Source organism: Stenella coeruleoalba (assembly GCF_951394435.1).
Source record: "Stenella coeruleoalba genome assembly, chromosome: 5".
NCBI classification, from domain to species: Eukaryota; Metazoa; Chordata; class Mammalia; order Artiodactyla; family Delphinidae; genus Stenella; species Stenella coeruleoalba.
The window spans coordinates 100513776-100519775 of record NC_137150.1 but is presented as its reverse complement, the minus strand read 5'-3'; the positions used below and the strand labels follow the sequence as shown (position 1 = coordinate 100519775).

The following is a 6000-nucleotide window of genomic DNA, read 5'->3' as shown; positions in this document are numbered from 1 at the left end:
TAAAAAATAAATTCTATATTAAAATAAATAAGCAATAATATAATAATAATTAAAATCATTTTCAAAAGACATGTAGCTAGAAAATGACACTGCCATCAGAGTTACATAATACAATTGCATGTAAATGTATTGATTCATTTTTCCCTAACTTTCAATTATATAGACATAGGTGGTTGGTGAAATAGATAATAGGTAGTTTGTGATTTACAGATCTTAAATTTGGTGGGACAACATCAACTAATAAAATTTTTTTCTAAGTAAACCATCCAAGTAGTTTTTATTAATTAATATTCATAAATACATACAGCAGCTTCCTTAGAGATTTCAATTTTCCCCTTCAGTTTGTACGTGGAGTATCCCAATAATGTTGAGCCTTTTGCATGTCACAATATAGGAAGCAGAGATCACTCCTGCACTGCTACCTACATTTACCTGCTAGAAGTAAAAACTGGCTAAATGGAAAAGATTACCATATATAATTTCTCTCTTCTTTTGAATGTACGCAATGTAACAAGAGTGACAGACCTGAAATTGAAATCACCAAACAAACCCAAGATTGTTTTTGCCTACTTTCCTTGTCAAATATAGAACAGAGGACATTGTCTGTGAATTGGAAGGTCATCAAACAGGAGGCGGTGCAGTCTTATTTCCCTTATTAGTCACTTTTAAAGTTAGGTTTTCTAAAGCAACATCTAAAGGCATAATATCTACAAAGCACATAGCTCCAAAATCTACCATGGCCCCTGTTCATCCTTATCTGAGGACAAGCTCTCTTCCCACACTAAAGTGGACAGAGGAGGTCTTGGACAAACAGGCTGTGGTCTGTGAGCTCACATTCCATGGACTGGAACTGTTTCACACATTTTAGAATGATTCAACCTTGTTAAAAGAAATTGGGAATTTTGCATAGTTTGCTGACTGCTTTCAGTGTTAGCTGCATTGGTTGTTGCTGTAGATTGTGTGATTATAAAGATGAAACTGCTTTGTGTTACCAGCTGTTGCCGTGCTACTGTTCTGGCTACAGCTATATCTGCAGTTGTTATAACTGAGAAGCAGAAGGGTCAAAAGAATGAACCCCACCTCTGTAGAACTGACCAAAAGAGTGTAAATGGTATAAAGAAGGCATTAACTCCATACATTTATCTTCAGTTAAGGTTATGACAAACAAATTATAAAATACATTCTTGGGCTTCCCTGGTGGCGCAGTGGTTGAGAGTCCACCTGCTGATGCAGGGGACACGGGTTCGTGCCCCGGTCTGGAAAGATCCCACATGCCGCAGAGCAGCTGGGCCCGTGAGCCACGGCCGCTGAGCCTGCGCGTCCGGAGCCTGTGCTCCGCAACGGGAGAGGCCACAACAGTGAGAGGCCCGCGTACCACCCCCCCCAAAAAAAAAAAAATCTTTATAATTTGGGGGTAAAGTCATGTAATTTCAAATCTACATGTCTTTAGTACAAGAAAGTGTTCATTCTCTGTTTCAGGAATACTGACAGAGTTCATTTCTGAATGAGAAGAATTTGCTGTGGTGGGGAGGTATGGTCAGTGGGGGAAGAGGGAATTATTAATGTAATTAATACAATTACCTCCACACAGTTACATAACTTGTGGATTTTGAGAAATTGTACTCAGCTACTTTGTATAATTAAAATGAAAGTTGTCTTTCGTTGATACAGTGACTTCTCCTGAATAATTTTCAAGACTTAGTCGGTGAGCCAGATTGGAACTAAAATATATTCTTAAATGTTTCTGTTAATTCTCTGTCAAAAATAAATAATATACATAATTTTATATGTATATGATCTTTGAAATGTATCAGTGTGTGTGTGTGTGTATGTGTGTGTGTGTGTTCATGTCTGTGTGTGCACACCTCTATTACCCCTTAGTCCTAGAGGACATGAATAAATAAAGATAAATTATTTGATGTTTATTGTGTAAAATCCCATATATATATTTATATGGTTTACTGGTCATTTTAAAAATAACATTAAAGGGCAAAATTAGCAATACCCAGGATAATCCAGTATAATAAGTCTGTTTTATGGTCAGCTGATTATTAGCCTTAATTGCATCTGGAAAATTCATTTATAGAAGTTCATAGGTTAGTGTTTGACTGAATAACATTGTGATAGAATAATAGCCACCCGAAAGTATTCATGTCCTAATCCCTAGAACCTGTAAATATGCTATCTTACATAGCAAAGGGAATTTTGCAGATGTGATTAAATTAAGGATATTGAGAAGGGGATATTATCATAGATTATCTGGGTGGGTTGAGTATAATAACAAGAGTCCTTATAATTGAAAGAAAAGGCAGAGGGTCAGAATCAGAGAGAGAATTGAAGATGCCACACTGTTACCTCTGAAGAATGGGCCACAAGCCAATCAATGTAGGAGGCTTCTGGAAGCTGGATAAGAAAAGGGAAATACTCCTAGAATCTCCAGAAGGAAGATCAACACCTGCCAGAGACTTGATTGAGTACAGTGAAATCCATTTCAAACTTCTTACCTCCAGAACTATAAAATAATACATTTATATTATTTTAAAAGGCACTGAATTTGTGGTAATTTGTTATAACACAACAGGAAACTAATACAAACATCTTTAGAATTCTGACTCTGGAATGAGCTTCCTTGAATTAATTCCTGGTGGCCAGTGATCTATTCTCTGCAGATAATCCAGTGTAAAACAGAGCAAAACAAAATAAATCTGGTTATTGATATAGTAATGGCTAAATTAGTGTTCCAGGCACTTACTCAATATAACATACAATATCTCTTTAATTTCATATTAGCTCTATTTTCATGTGAGAACACTAAGCATCAGAGAATTTAAGTAGTTGCTCACAGTCACACAGTTAATAAAATGCAGAAATGAGGATTTTAAACCAGATGATTTCGCTTTGAGTCATAGTAGTCTTAATCGTGTAGCATAATCCCAGGGGCTTTCTTGCTTAAGACACTAACCATTTTTAGAGGTTTCTTGAGGAACTTCAAAATATGCTCTTGTGTGCTACATGAAAACAAACTTGCATGTTCCTTGTATACAAGTTAGAAATTTAACATATGCACTTTAAAAAAGTAAATTAATTGGTATTTTTGTCTTAGTTCTGCCTTGATAGATATCAGAAAGATATTGATACTTCTGAAAGGGATGGTAGGACCGAAACAGGACTAGTCAAAATTCTGTTTAATAAAGAGCTTGATAATTAAATTTCCTCCTAGGGCAGTGCACTCCAAAAACTTTCCCTTTTACTACACAGACAAAAAATGGCTTACCTTGTGAAGATATTAACCCAGAGAGTACCTGAACTTGGGGCATCAGAACCAACTGGTCTCAGGAGAGAAAGGCTGGGCTGGATATCCTCGAGCATATCTATTCCCCTCTTTCCCTCCTTTCTGGATAGTGATCAGTAGCACACAGACCACTATGGAGTAGCATTTTCAATTCAACAACATCCTTCAGGTCCTGGTAAATGCTCTCTCTCCCCTTGCATGTTGATTCCTAGGGATGGTGATAGATCTCTACTATTACTAACCATGGATTACTGAGTTTTTACTGGCTTGATACCAGTAACCCTGCCTATGACCAGATAAATAATTTTACTAATAAACTCTTTTTAATTTATCCTGTTTAAGTTTTCCATCTTTTCTCCCTAGGACAATGACTGATAAAAATTTAATAAATATATGAAGTTTAAGTTAAAGTCAGCCTGCTGTGATCTTAAGAAGCTTTTCCAAAATTGCTACCAGAGACACGAATAGAACCACATTTGGAGGTGACTGGAAGATTCCCTTTTTGAGAAGTAGGTGAAGAAAGTGAAAAGATCCTGAGTTATGAAAAAATCTTGATTCCCAGCCTTTCACATTGCAGTGAAACAAACCTGTGGATGAAATTTTACCCATAATCACACAGATTTCATTCAGCTTTTTAGTACCTCAATTTTAAATATTATGGAAAAGTTTGTGATCAGTGAGTATTAGAAGAAGAGAACAATATTTTCTACCATAAATACAGAAAACAAAACAAATAGAAAATTCGAGGAAACAGAGAAAATACCAAAGGTGAAAAAACAAAATAAAACAAAAATCCATTTATTTAATATACCAAGGTATATAAGATAACATACAGCATCCACTAAAAGAGAGAAAAAGAAAGAAATCTGGAGGAAGAAATATTCCAACAACAGGAAAGAGTCCATAAAAAATATAATAGCAGAAAGAAAAGTATTCAATCCACTGGCTGGAATAAGAAAGCAATGTGAAAAGGAATAAGATAAACATATTACGGATTCAAGTAGAATCCTAGCTATAGTAACAAAGAAACACCAAAATTTAATGTTTCAAACAAATCAGATGTTTATTTTTATAATAATCTATAGTGTTTATCAGACTTTGCTACAGAAAGTCATGGAGGGAACCCAGAGTGCAGAGTAGCATTCTCATCCTAAATATGTGGTTTTCAAGGTTGCTCATAATTTCAAGTCATCAGAAGGGAAAGGAATGAAGAACTCCATTGTGAGTATCTTTCAAACAAGTGAAACCACAAATTTAGACATTTCTTTTGCTCACATTCCATTGGTGAATTTTTATGCCATGGCCACATCAAGAATCAAGGAAGGCTGGAAATATAGTTTAGCTGAATAGCCAATGATTTCAGGGAGGAAGATAAATAAAAGTATCCACCAAAACAAGCAAACGAACAAGCAAACTGATATCAATATGAAAGGAGTTCTAAAAAAAAAAAGACAGAACAGAGAAAATGCAGAGATCATATCAATAAAGAACTAATTCAATAAATAGTTTCAAAAACTTAACTCGTAACTCAAAACTAGTATGGACACAGTTGTCCACGCTGAAATGGTCCATCACAGAATATATTGTAAAACATATTTGTGAAAAAAGTGTGTATCATGATCATGATTTTATAAACAGTAAATATTGGATCTAGTAAATAATTGTGATATGTTGATATTGGTTGGAAGTGATGGAATGTATGCCTGCAGAGTCAAATAAAAGAATTAAACACTCATTTTTCATTATAGATATTCATTTAAAATTGTTTGAAACTGAGATATCAATACATTTCAGCTTAGTCAAGTTATTAAGAATTATGGAAGTAGGTAAAAGAAGAAATAGCTAAAGGCACAAAATGTTAGTGCCTCTGAAGGGTATAAAACTTATGGAAAATAACTGTCAAGAGACAACATTTAAAATTTGGGGTAAAGGTCACACAGAAATGTATAGGTTGAAGTATAAAAAAATGAAACCTAGTGTTTCACTTTAAGACAATTGAGCATTTACCATGATGGTCAATTTTATCTTAAAGAGAAAGCGTCTCACAAAGTATGTAAACTATCCTTCATTTTTTTTTTTTTTTTTTGCGGTACGCGGGCCTCTCACTGTTGTGGCCTCTCCTGTTGCGGAGCACAGGATCCGCGGCCATGGCTCACTGGCCCAGCCGCTCCGCGGCATGTGGGATCTTCCCGGACCGGGACACGAACCCGTGTCCCCTGCATCGGCAGGTGGACTCTCAACCACTGAGCCACCAGGAAAGCCCAAAACTATCCTTCATTTTAAATTTAAGGCCTAGGATTTCTGATTTAAAAAATAATTATTTTAAAATTAACAGTATAGTCCTCGAAAGCATTATATATCGGCTTTGGCTTTTGATAGTTTAAGGAGTGTAATGAAAAGTATATTTTTAAGTCAAGTAAAAATTTCCAGTCTTATATGGCTATTTTCATTCTTTATTACTTAAATTGCACCAAAAACTAACAGCTGTCCCATTAAACTGGGAAGCTTTAATATTAAATGTTGAAATTTCTCAATTATATAATTGTACCTTCATTCCAATCACCATGTAAATGTCCATTTAGAAATGTCTAATATTTGTTCACATTCACACAGATTAGAGAGAAATCAAATTTTATAAAAGTATGTCACTTTCCAAGAATTCATATTCTGGAAATGTAATTCTTATTAGGTGAAATTATATATATATT

The 6000-nt window shown here is 35.0% G+C and overlaps 1 long non-coding RNA gene across 2 annotated transcripts in view; it reads right to left on the bottom strand.

Moving 5' to 3' along the window:
* Nucleotides 1-2426: 2426 nt before the first annotated feature.
* LOC307186553 overlaps nucleotides 2427-6000 on the bottom strand; it is a 472211-nt gene continuing 468637 nt past the window's right edge. For both annotated transcript variants that reach the window (XR_013828404.1, XR_013828405.1), the window contains one exon: nucleotides 2427-3500. This is a non-coding gene — a long non-coding RNA (uncharacterized lncRNA). The remainder of the gene's footprint in view (nucleotides 3501-6000) is intronic.